Genomic DNA, 12825 nt, shown 5'->3' on the forward strand with positions numbered 1-12825 from the left:
TAGAAAAGTGTCCGAAGGTCAGGGGTCCATATCCTATCTCTGATGTGGACTTTGGTGCTTCACAGCCTTGGTGTATGCTATGATGATAAGGTGGTGATGTATCCAAAAGTGTCCAAAGGTCGGGGGTCCGTATCCTATCTCTGATGTGGACTAAGGTGCGTCACAGTCTTGGTGTATGCTATGATGATAAGGTGGTGATGTGTCCAAAAGTGTTCGAAAGTCGACCGTCGATGTATTATCACTGATGTAGGTTGAGATGTGATTGATGTCACATACCCCCCTCTTTAGATTGATTTTGGTCCTCCAAAATCTTAATGTTTCCTCAGTATGGAGCGATGGAATTGGACTCTGACTGGCTCGACTTGTACTTGTTCTTCTTCGTCGTGGTATATGCTTTTGCTATTTCAACCTGTGAAGGTTGTTGGCTGGTTAAATTTCGACTACGATTAATAGGAATAATTTGCTAAGTTTGACGAAATGCCGCAGTATCACGTGTTGAAACTTTTGTAGACTTTCTAACAGCCTGTGATATAGAATGAGTTAGTGGTCTTTGAGTAATGGTTTTATACTATCTTGTTGTTTCTTTATAGTTTGATTGTTATCCAGTTGTTCCTTTGATACTTGCATTTCTTTGTTTTGTTTAGCAACTTCTAAAGCCTTTTCAGCATCTACAACTGGTTCTTTTTCCATGCATGTAATTTCTTCTTCAACCAGTACAACTGTGCTTTCCTCTATAGTTCGTGTTTTTGTGTCATTTAGTAAACTTTTCAATTCAATTTCCACAGTATCTGGAGCTTTAGATACCGACTGACTGTCATCTTCTGCATTTTCAATGCCCCAATCATCAAAGATATCCTGAATGACACTTCTTTTGTTAGTTATGCTCACTTTATCTGCTTCACTTATAGATTTATTCCTTCCTTCTGTATTAGCAACATGTATAAGTACGACAATTTTATTATGAATAATTTTCTTTTCTACATTAATTTTATGTGAACTATCAAAAGATCAATCTTGCCATTTCCATTTGTTGTTTCTTGTTATTCTTTTCTTTAATATCAATGTCATCTGCAGTTTCTAGATCACTAATTACTCCTGAGGTAATAGGAGTTATAGAATCGTTTCTTGTCTTTGTATGATTTAATATGTCATAATTGTATTTCTGGCTACAATTTTCAGAAACTTCTTGAGCCACAATTTCTGTTGAAATTACTTCTATAATTGTTCCATCACTTTCTCGTGCTTAACCTATCGAATTAAATTCTTCATTTACAATTTCAGCGTTCTTCATTCGTTTTTGTTCTGCAGAAACATTTTTTTTTCTTCATTGGAATTTACAACAGCATCCTTTTCATGTACAGTTAAAACAATATTTTCTTCTGTACTTTCATTCATATCATTAATATATAGTAGTTTCTACAGTCAGTACCATTACTTCTGAGCTACTATCAACTAGTTTAGACAAATCTGTGTCTGTATCCGTGAGATGCAATGTTTGGGCTTTATCATCAAAAGTTTCACCAAGTGTTTTAATTAATGCTTGACACTGAGCATTAGTAACACTAACTGTATCTATATTTAACACTGTACAAACGTTGTGTTTCTCAATGTTTTGTTCACCCTCATTTGTATTAAATATTTCAACATCGTTCGTACTTTCTTTATCTAAAGATGTGTCACCTGCATATCTTGAATGATCTCCAATCTCAGTTGTATTCTCTGCTTGCTCTTCTTGAAATTTCTCATCTTTTTTTTTTTTATATTGATCATCAATTTGTGGGTCCTTATTTATTATTTCTTGTTCTACTTCATTAATCGCAGCGTTCTTTATGCTCTCTGTCTCACTACTTTCCTTACTTTAAAAATTTTTTTTTGTTTTTATTTAAATCTGTTACATCACATTTATTTACTACTAAACCATCTTGAATTGTATTATCTGTACATTCCTGTGACTTATTTTTTTTTTTTTTTGATTTTCTGGAATATCATGTACATTCTTTATAATATCAGTCGTTGATTCTGATATTGATGAAGAAGATACATCTACTTTTATCGATGATTCTACTTTATTAATGTCACTGTGCACTTCATCTAGTTGTTCCATAGTAAAACATCAAGATTGTTACAATTACTTAAGAAGTCATGGATTGTTATTTAAATATTTACTGCACTTTTCCATCAATGTAACCCTTTATGGCAGTTTGACATTCTACAGAACACCAATGCTGTATCAGTTTATATTTTTCTTCATCATGAAGTTTTATTATATCACCTAATTCTTCCGGATGTTTTTTTTTCTTTTTTTTCAATTTTCAAATAAGAGTGTGTTTTCTATGTGAATCTTTTAATTCTTGGTTCGCCTCGAGTAAGCGATTATTAACATCTTTGGAAAGTTTTTGGACGTTTCCCAGTTCTTTTCTAAGAAAATTATTTTGTTCGTTCATATCTTTTACTTTACTAAAATCCAGTTTCAATTTATTAGTTTCTTCTTCATATTTATATCCAAAATCACCCACTTTTTCATATTCACCCTTTAGTTCGTCTAGTTCACATTGAAGGGCAGATTATTTGTCCTTGTGGTTCACGAACTACATTTTATCTCTTTTGCATCTTTAGCTCCAGCTTCACGTTCCTCCATTGAATTACTAACACATGAATTAAGTTTGGCCTTTTTTTTTTTTTTGTTCCAGCAAGTCAACTTCATATTTGTGACTTATGTTATTTCATCTAATTTTATTGTTAGTTCTTCAATTTGTATTCCAAAAGATTGAACTCTTTTTACGTGCGTGTGTGTGTGTGTTTTTTTTTTTTTTTTGTAACTCGTCGAGTTGCAATTCTAATTTTTGCACTTCCTCCTTCATGTCCTCTATGTGCTTCTCGAACTCTTGTGTCGTCCTGTCTTTGTCGGAACATTCTACTTGAAGATCAGCGAGTTGATGCTCGGGATCGTAATTCAATTTTTGGTCGTTAGCAGTAATAAGCTCACGTAACTTCACTTTTGAACTTGATCTTGTTTGGTCTTGATTGTGTTTTCGTGGTGCTTGTGGTGCTCTAAAAGTAATCGTCACGTTGCTTGCATTTTTAGTGCACATTGATACACTGCACTCTGCACAGGCAATGCTTTTGTTGTCATGAAATCTCTCTAACTTTTCAGTAACAAAACCTTTTATTTTATTATTTAATTTTGGATCATGCGCCCCTGGTGAAGATACATTATGTGTTCTCTTTACCTTTATTATGCACACGTTTTCCTTTTGCTCTCAATTTTTCGATCATCTTGTGCTGTTCTATATATTGTGTTCTTATGTTCTTCGCATATAAATCCTGTCGATTGATTTTATCTTTCAGTTGAGGTACATGTTTAATTCTTTACCTTTTTTTTTCTTTTTTTATGGATTTCTTGATAATCTTTTAGAAGTTGCTCGTTATATTTGGAAAGCTTTCTCACTTCGTCTTCAGCTGTTTCCTAACGGGATTTTTCTTCTTCAAGTTTTTCTGTAATCATTTTTTCTAAACTTCTCCATTTATTCTGTTCTTCTTCGAGTAATTCATTACGTTTCGGTATCTGGCTATCTTTTCCTTTAAAACATTTAATTTTATCAGAGAGTTCTCCTATTTTCAAACTTGCTTCATTTAAGGTAACTTTATGAATTTCCGATTGATGTTATAACATTTGATGTAAGTCTTCTATTGCTGTTTCACGTTCTTTCAACTGTTCATTAAATTCGTTGTTTAGCATATCCACTCGAGAAATTTCGAGTTCTTGAGCATCGTTTCTTCTTTTAGAAATTTGGCTTATTTTCTCTCGCCTGCTGCTACATGTTGCTGTCATTTTATCAACTTCTTTCTTCTTTTTTTCTTCTTTTTTTTTTTGAACTTAAAATCTTGATTTAAGGTTTGTGTTTCACTATATGATTTATTATTATTAACTAGTTCAACATTATTCTCAGTAGATTTTTTTTCGCGTGATTTTTATACTTATTTAAATAGTTTAACATGAGCAAATGCATCGTACGTCAGATATACCATTTTTTATAAATTTTCGCCTTTACAACTCGAGTTACCTCTGAACGAGTCGCATGATTGATCAATAAGCCATGAGTAATTATGCAAATTCAGTTTTTTTTTCATCTATCTATCTGAATATTATAACAAAGACTTTACATTGACTATTTTATTAAAATTGTAAGTTTTTCATAAACGCTTCAAAATCCACAGTCTATTGATCAACTCCTCTATCCTTTCTCTTTCTCCTCACTAAAATAGATAAATTCCTAATGTAGTTTGTGGATAATATATTTTTTTTTTCTAAAGCAAATCACATTTATCATCGGATATATTTTTTGAAATAATTTCTGTCTGTACATTTTCTTCTTTTCCCTTACTCCTCTTTCTCTTTCTAATGAATTCTTTTTATTCCGTAAAATAGTTTTTGTATATTCAATTTTGTTAAGTGCAATCCTTATTTCTGATAACTTACTTTCATTAGATAATTCTTGTGAATCTTCTACTACATCTTCCATATCATTTTGAGTGCAGCTTCTACCTTCAGTAAATTTAATATCTTGAACCGTATCATTAATTTCAATAGCTCTTTCGGTATCAAGTAAATCGCACTTATTATTTAATATACCTTGTGAATTGACTTCTGTCTCTGCAGTTTCTTCTTTTGTATCTTCTTCGAGTTTTCTTTGTTCTTCTAATCCACCCTTCTCATTTTGTAGGATCTTCCTTGTATCTTCATCTTTTTTAACTTCGACTTTATCCGATCTCCTAGGTCTGCCTCTATGTTTCGCTTCATCAGTTGCTATTACACCCGTTACTGCATTATCATTTTCTACAGATTTATACCTATCGCTATCACTAGCTGTGTTCGTTAAAAGAACTTCCCTTCGTTGACGAACTTATCAGTTGTTTCGTTTTCACTATCTGAAATTGATTTTTGTTTAACACCTCTTTTTTCTTCTTTGGCAAATTTATTTTCTACATTTTCCGATGCCTTTTGTTTATTAATTATTTCAGACTTGTCTTCGATTAATTTCGTCTTTAAAGCGCTTCGCAAAATTTTATTTGTGTTTGATTGTCTGGTTTGATTATAAACAATTTCTTCAAATTTTGGCGAAGTAGCAGGCTTTGCAGCAACATTATAACGACTGCTCCGTTTACTACTATCTAACATAGATGGAGATGGATTCTTGTCATCTTTATTCTCTAAAGACTTCTCTTGTGTATTAGCATCTAAATTTCTCGACATAAGATCTGCTGAAGTTTTTGATTCTGTAGTGTCACACGCATTTTTCGCTGTCATCATTTGGTCTTCTTCTATAAGCAAATGTTCATTATTGTAAGCATTATCTCTTGCTTTTTGTATGGATTCTAATGATATATTTTGTTCAACGTTGTCTATTGATTTTGTATCATTTTCAGCAGTTGATTTACTAACTGCTTCTAATTCCTTCGTTTCAATTTGGTTTTCTTTATTTGTATCGCCGTCCAAAATATTTCTCATTGAAATATTATCCTTCTTGTTATGATCTTTTTCTGCTTCTCCTAAACTTTTACTTTTTTTGTCAAACCATTCTTGTAAATTTTGAGTATCTTGTGACGAAGATGGTGACAAATCATTATACAACACTGCAATATCTTCTTTCCTTCGTTTCACAGACTCTTTCTGGTATTCTGTCGAGCTATTGACATCAAACATTAAGTCTGTTTTAATGAAAATATAATCCTGTGAAGCGGTGTCAATTGATACTTTCTTTTCATAAGAATGTTCTACATTAGACTGCAATTCTTTTGAAAATTCTTTCAAAACCATTTCTTCATTTCCTACAGTAACGTCTGTTTTCTCCAAGCTTTTGTTCAAATTATTAGAAACTAAACTACCCTGATAACTCCGACTAGTAGCTGCTTTAATAGTCTCCTTTAACAGTTTTCTTAACTCGATTTCGTCAATTGTTTTTCGTAGCAATTCGATTTTTTATCGAGGCGTTGACCCTCTTCTTTTGCTTGTTGGAAAAGGTCCATGCTTCTTCGCAGTCGCGCGATTTGCTCCCGTAGTTGGTTTGTCATTTTAATACTTTGTTCGTCCCTACCAGTGCATGCTTTACCTTTCCACATCGTTTTAAATGTCGCTAACTCTTTGTCTGAGTCTTGTTCAAAGCTAGATAGTCTGCCTCTATATGTAAAATGAATCCAGCGTTTACCTTGATTTGTTAGCTTCCGTAGATGCTTCCAGTTCCAAAGGCCTTCTGGTTTCGTGGATTAAGAATTCGTCGCCGAGGATGACCGTAGTCCAAGTTAGTCCTTCCCGTAGGTATGGATGTCCTTGTTTTCCAGACGAAGCGATGTTTCACAATCCTGGGGTCTAGCGTCCGTAGATGCTTTATGAATATTTTCTTCCGGTTTCGTTGATAGTTACTTCGTTGTCGCGGATGTTGGCTGGGTGTTTGAAAATTTCTACATTGACTGGAGACATGTCCGATTTGGTTGCATTTGAAACATTTCAGTTGAGTTCTTTGGTTAAGTGGCGTTCGTTCAGCTTGCTGGAAGTTTCTTGGCATTGGTTTAGGTGTTCCTTGGAATCGGTTTTTGGCTCTCTCAATTGGTTGGTTCATTATTCTTATTATTTTTTTGTTGCGTTCGATTTTCCTTATGACTAACTCCGCCTCGAAAGCTGCATCTTGTGCTTCTTGGAGATTCTTTGGTCTTGTAGTCGATGTGCGTATTTCTATTTTGGGTTTTAAATTTAGGACAAAAACTTTGGTCGCTCGTTCAGTTTCAAGATCTATGGCGACTGCTCGACGTACTGGATCGCGAATTTCGTGTTGAAGCGCGTATATCAGTTCGTTGAGGTTGTGTCGGAACCTCTTCACATAACTGTGTACCGATTCGTTAACGTTTTGTCGCGTGCGTTGCAACTTATCACGAGCTCCATTAGATGTAATATTCACGGATACAAATTTTCTGAGGCTTTCAAACAGGTCCTCGTAATTCTCGATTTCGGTGTGGCGGATACTGCGTTCCGCTTCTCCAATGATTCTTTGCGTTAGAATTAGTCGTAATAATATGCGTTTTTCTCGACATTCGGCTCGAGCTTCTCTTACCCGTTTAATAAACCCTTCTACTCCTATATCGTCTTGTCCATTGAGTATAGGGATAAAATCTAGGCAGGTTTTTGCATTGTACGTGGGGTTGTCACAACTTACTGCTCCTTCTTCACTGTCCATATCGTCCGTTTCGTTAGGTTTTACAGGTGGTCGTTTTCTCTGAACATTGCTGGCATTAGATTCGTCCGTGGTAATAAAGGAGCCTAATTCAGTAGTAGCGTCATGTCCTAAATTTATTTTAGAGATATGTTTTCCTAATAGTTCTATCTCTGCTGCACGTTTTTTGTTTTCACTATCGGCTACTCGTTGCGTTTCTTCTATACGTCGCGCAAGAAGTTCGATTTGCTCGAGTATGGCACGAGTCAACTTATCCATAGCTCTGGTTATAGAAGCGATATCAATAGTTCCAATTTTGTCTTTTCGTGATGTGGACATGATTCTAATCGAGCTTATTGATTTTCTCACACGGTAATGTAAAAATGAATCCAGATTTCCAGCTTACCGTAGTAGCTATTGCCGTTGAGGAGTCTCTGGGATGTTTGCTCTCTGGTTGGTTCTAGATTCCGAATCTTATTCGTAGGCTTGCTCTGCGCTGACCGCTCCATTTATTACAGAAAGCATTGTTTAAATGAATATTAGTTATGAACCATTATTAAACATGCATTGTTATTACCAACAAACAAGTTTAACAAGACCACAATTTTCAAATTAAATATGTACACATATCTTTAATGCTTTTATATTTGACGCATATATTAGAAAGTAAGTTTGTTTTTAGTTTTTTCTTAATTTATTAAAAAATTGTGTAACTATTAACATTACCTATAACATACGTAAATAGTGTCATATTTAAAATATTACCCATGATTAAAAATTTTCAATGTTATTAAATTCTTTATTGAGGAAGCTAAATTATAATAAAATTATAGAGTTTACAAAGGATTTTAATAATGAAAAAATATTTATTTTATATAACATTTATTAGACATTAGTTAGATATAAAATAAGAATAATATAATCATAATAATCATATATCTAAGATAAAAGTTGATCTCTATGATCATTAACATGGTGTTGCTTTTTCCTCACACCCTCCTGCTACACGCTTCGAAGCAGAACATACAGCGAGTAGATATTACGGAATCAGATCCAACAGCAAACAATACAATATGTATAGAACTCTAACCATGGAAACACCAACACCTTTGGTAGCCGAAGTTATGCACAAGTAACTAACCAATCGCCACCCTTAACACCAACATAGCCAAATCCATCAGTAATACGCTCAAGCAACCACCGTTACGATACTAACTAACGGCAATTACTTCCAGATGTAGCAGTATATGCACCACTGCGAACAGGCAGTACATTGACAGAGATTATAGAAGTAGCATTGGCAACTACTACTTATCAACCAAATAACAGGCAAACAAAAATAATTCCGCAAGACTTTCTTGACAAAATCAGAGGGAAAAAGGTAAGCGAAAGCAAAATGACAAAAACATAGAGCACGTGAAAGCAAAAAAACATCTAAACAAACTTGCAAAGGAAATAGAAAGTAAAATAAAAGATCATAATAATAACGAATTCTCAAAATTCATAGATTCACTTTCTGCGTACGAGAATTCCAACTATTTCCTATGGAAAGCCACGAACAAAATAAAGGAGCCAATTAAACTAATCCCAGCAATCAGATTAACGGACAACACATGAGCCAGAAGCAACGAAGAGCAAGCTGAAGAATTTTCCAACCACCTTTGTTGAAGTTATCTCTTCGAGGAACGCGTGATGAATGTGTAACAGAAATATATTTAAGTATAAGTGTAACTGTAAGTATAAGTATAAATATAAGCATAAGTATAAGTACAGTGTATACTAATCCAGAACCACACTGTGGCAGCGTTACATTACAACAGAGCTTCGAAGCCATGAGTCTATGGGTATTTATATAATTACGAAAACTGGCCCGTCTATATATACCCTGCTGCACCATCTGTGCATGGCATATTCCTAAAAAAGGCTATGAGACTGAGAGGCCCTTCAAATTGATTTAGAGCTAAACAATACTCAATAGCATCGGGGACTAAGAGAACTAAATACTAGAGAAGATGTAGTTTTCCTAGAAGTGAGTATTACTTCAACACCCTCCCTAACACTCGAAATCTTTACAAACGATTACTTTTTAACATCATTGTTATTTTTCAGACCTAATTTTTGTCGTAAATATTGAAATCTTGGTTTCGGTAACGCCTTCGTAAATATATCTGCTTGTTACGTCCGGCGACTCTCTACACAAAGCAGACTCCACGCCACGTGAGTTCTATTAGAAACAGTGACAATGACTGTTTTGTATCGTATCTGGTTATATTATTTATTGTTCTTACTTGGTGCCCGATTTTTGTTAGTTCCTTGCATATATTTTTGGTGTTTGTTCTTGGGTATAGATCTCTAATTACTACTTTGTGGTTCTTTTCTGTTTTGAGCTGGTATGTATGATGTATAGTATGTTTAATACTTGCGCCACTTTTCGAAAGATTTTTGGAGTATTTGTTTGCACTTTGACTTGTTCCAGTTTTAATTCCTTTATACTGTAGTTTTCTCTTCCGACAGTGTTGTTTAATAGTTCAATAAGGGTATCTGTTATTTGAGCATGAATGTAGATCGGTGGTGGTTTAACGATATGTGTTGTCATTTCTTCCTCTGAACTCGTATCTTCGTCTTTTATCAGTGAGCTGAAAGAATTTCGGAGTGGGATGTCCTGTAGCCACTGGTGCATTTCTGTATCGGGAATTTTTATAGCGCTTGTATTTAGGATTATTTTACGCCTTTTGTGAGCTGTTGCTACCTTCCAGTTTTCATCTTGATAGGATAGTTCGTTATTGTACCTATTTTCTTCCTGCTTTTGCAACGTTTCCATTTCTTTTATAGGCTTTCCTGTTCTTTGCTAATTGGTTGTTTTCTGCTTAACGTATTTGTAGCTTCATTTATGAAACATATGTCACCCTTTTTTGTTTGGCGGCGGTATTGGTTGTTGCATTTTGAAACTTTTACCATGTGACAGTGTTCGTTAACGTTTTAACCTCCTAAATTCACTATTTATCGCACTAACACTGGAGCACATTTACTCGCGCCTGTTTACCTCGACTGCTCGGGCAGAATTGTTATTACAATGCAATTATCTATATTGTTACATCGAGGCCTTTCTTCTATTTTGTCCGGCAATTTTCATTTTTAACGTGATGAACATTTTCTTCTACATCATATTTTAAAATTTGTTAACAATCACTGTTTACAAATTGACGGCAAGTACCTGATTTGGGGTTATACGTTCTATATACATCGAACGTAACAATAAGGAACACAGAAAGCAACTGAGATATAACACGATATTGAAATTAGAAATTAATTACATCCTCGTAGCGGTGCCTGCATCAGCTTGGACTAATTCGCAAACGATGGAAGTTGTATATGTTAGAGCGAAAAGAAGCCTCGCGTATTCAATCTCAGAATGTCATGTCCGAAGGAAGTCCATCTCCAACGTAGCTAATCGAACTATGCGTCTAATCGAACTTTTCGGGGTTACTTTCATGTTCGGTATCATTTTGATCAAAAGAACCTCAACAATTCAATTAAAACAACATTTTGTCGATGAAATAAAAGATGTAGAAGCTTCATTTTTTCTATCGAAGAGATCTTAACAAAAGAACGATAACAGGTTGTACCTTAATGCCTCGATGAAAGAAATTTTATATTTTAACGTTTCAACATTTTAATGATGCAATAGTATAATATTTTAATAAGAAGGGAGAAATGGTACGTTCGTGTACGATTTTATACTTTCAATCGGCAAAAATGATGTTGGAAGGGTAGAAAAGCTGTTGAAAAACATTTGGATAATTTCTCATCGAAGCATCTGCAAATAGATCTTAATTCGATCTGAGGCGTCTATGTTGTCTGTAATAATTGTAGCTACTGGCTGTAGATGTCGCTGCTGGGGTACTGCTATATTTTTCTAATTTAGATGCGTGGAAGAAAAATCGGACTAGGGGCGCCGGGATTCGAATCCGAGTCCCGAACGTTCGTAACCTAAGGCGCTAACCACTGCGCTACCGTTGTCCGGTATTAGTTAGTGGCGGTATTTGTTGTCGAGTGCCGCGACAGATCTATCGGACGATGGCCCGCGGCCGGTTCGATCGTAACGTCGATTAACATGTATCAACGGCTGGACCCGCTAGTAACATCAAAATACAATTTCTTTTGTCAAGGGGAAACATTGAATTATAGGCTCGCCCTATCAACTCAAAATCAACTTCAAATGACGACTAATTGGACACTTTGAAAAGTTTCATATACATCACGATCACGATAGACATTACGCAGGACGATTAATTCGTTTCTAAGTTTCTCTTTGTACAGAACCATACCGTCGACCGATGGGTCCGCGGTAGAAAACGGTAACAAGGAAGGATGGCCGCAGGAAATCCCTGACTCCTAAAGCCGCGAGCAAGGAGGTTGGAGCGGAGGAAGCGGCGATTGAAGCCATGAACTTAGGTGATTAAGATTAAGGGTGCGCACCCTCCAGAACAATCTGGGACAGTCAAGACCTGCTTTTCCAAACCATTCTGGAGAGCACGGTTGCCCTAGCGGTGGTGGCCGAGCCATACAGAGTCCTGGACGCTCCGGACTGCGCCGGAGATACAGACGGCTGTCACCTGGACATCAGCGCCGGCATCGTCCGCCCACAGGGATCCGCTGGAGCGCGGCAACGGATACGCAGCGGTCGAATGGTCAGGAATGGTGGTAGTGCCGTATATGTGTCGCCCAACAGCGAATGGACAGCGTTCGAGGAGTTCTTGGACGGGGTAGGCGACTGCCATTACGATTACGAGATATAGTATTACGTTATAATACATTACATTATAACGTATTCCGTTAAATTGAATTACGTTATATCATATTACGTTTTGCCGTTCCTTCACATGCTGAGCAGAAGGCGAACGTTACCATGATCGCGGACGGATATTAAGACAGGTAGAGTGGGGATATGGTAAGAATAGAAAGGGAGGCAAGTGGGTCAACACAGCAGTTGCCCGTAACCAGTCGTCGGTAGGAATCGCAACCAGAGAGTTCTGAAGAAGTCGCTGGTCAAGAAAGTAAACGAACTGCGGAACGAAGCGCCGCGTATTAAGTTGGCAGCCTTCACGTAATAGAGTACATTCAGTAATATAGTATTACGTTATATAGTATAACGCTATAACGCATTACGTTATATAGTATAAGTAAAATCCAATGCAACCACAGCTATCAATATTGAAGATTAAATATGTAATTGAACGAATCTCCGCTTCTATTGAGGATATGTAGACAATTCGATGCGCGTTATACTCCACGTTTGATGCCAAATACAACGCACATCATCTGGTTTGCGCTATGTTCACTCTTTTCCTGTCAAATCCGATGCAATTATAATTTTTAATGCTCAAGGCTAAATATTCAATTCTACGAATCTCCGCTGCTATTGGACAAATTTCGACAATTCGATACGCGTTGTACTCCACATTTGCTGCTTTACACAGCGCACATCAGTCGGTTTGCACTATGTCATCTCTTTTGCCTGTCAAATCCGATGCAGTTAGAATTTTTAATGCTCAAGGCTAAATATTGAATTCTACGAATCTCCGCTGCTACTCAGGATACATAGGCAGCTCGATGCGCG

General features: G+C 35.9%; 1 long non-coding RNA gene and 1 pseudogene across 1 annotated transcript; one reads left to right on the top strand and one right to left on the bottom strand.

Annotated features, from left to right (window-relative positions):
* Positions 1 to 5322: 5322 nt before the first annotated feature.
* LOC117208623 lies at positions 5323 to 7491 on the bottom strand (annotated as a pseudogene).
* A 1101-nt stretch (positions 7492 to 8592) lies between these two features.
* LOC117208624 lies at positions 8593 to 12093 on the top strand. The gene is made up of 4 exons (XR_004487740.1): positions 8593 to 8938; positions 9010 to 9234; positions 9315 to 9422; positions 11526 to 12093. It is a non-coding gene; the product is annotated as an uncharacterized LOC117208624 (long non-coding RNA).
* The last annotated feature ends 732 nt before the right edge of the window (positions 12094 to 12825 follow it).

This window comes from Bombus bifarius, unplaced genomic scaffold (assembly GCF_011952205.1).
Source record: "Bombus bifarius isolate JDL3187 unplaced genomic scaffold, Bbif_JDL3187 scf7180000008147_frag, whole genome shotgun sequence".
Taxonomy (NCBI): Eukaryota; Metazoa; Arthropoda; class Insecta; order Hymenoptera; family Apidae; genus Bombus; species Bombus bifarius.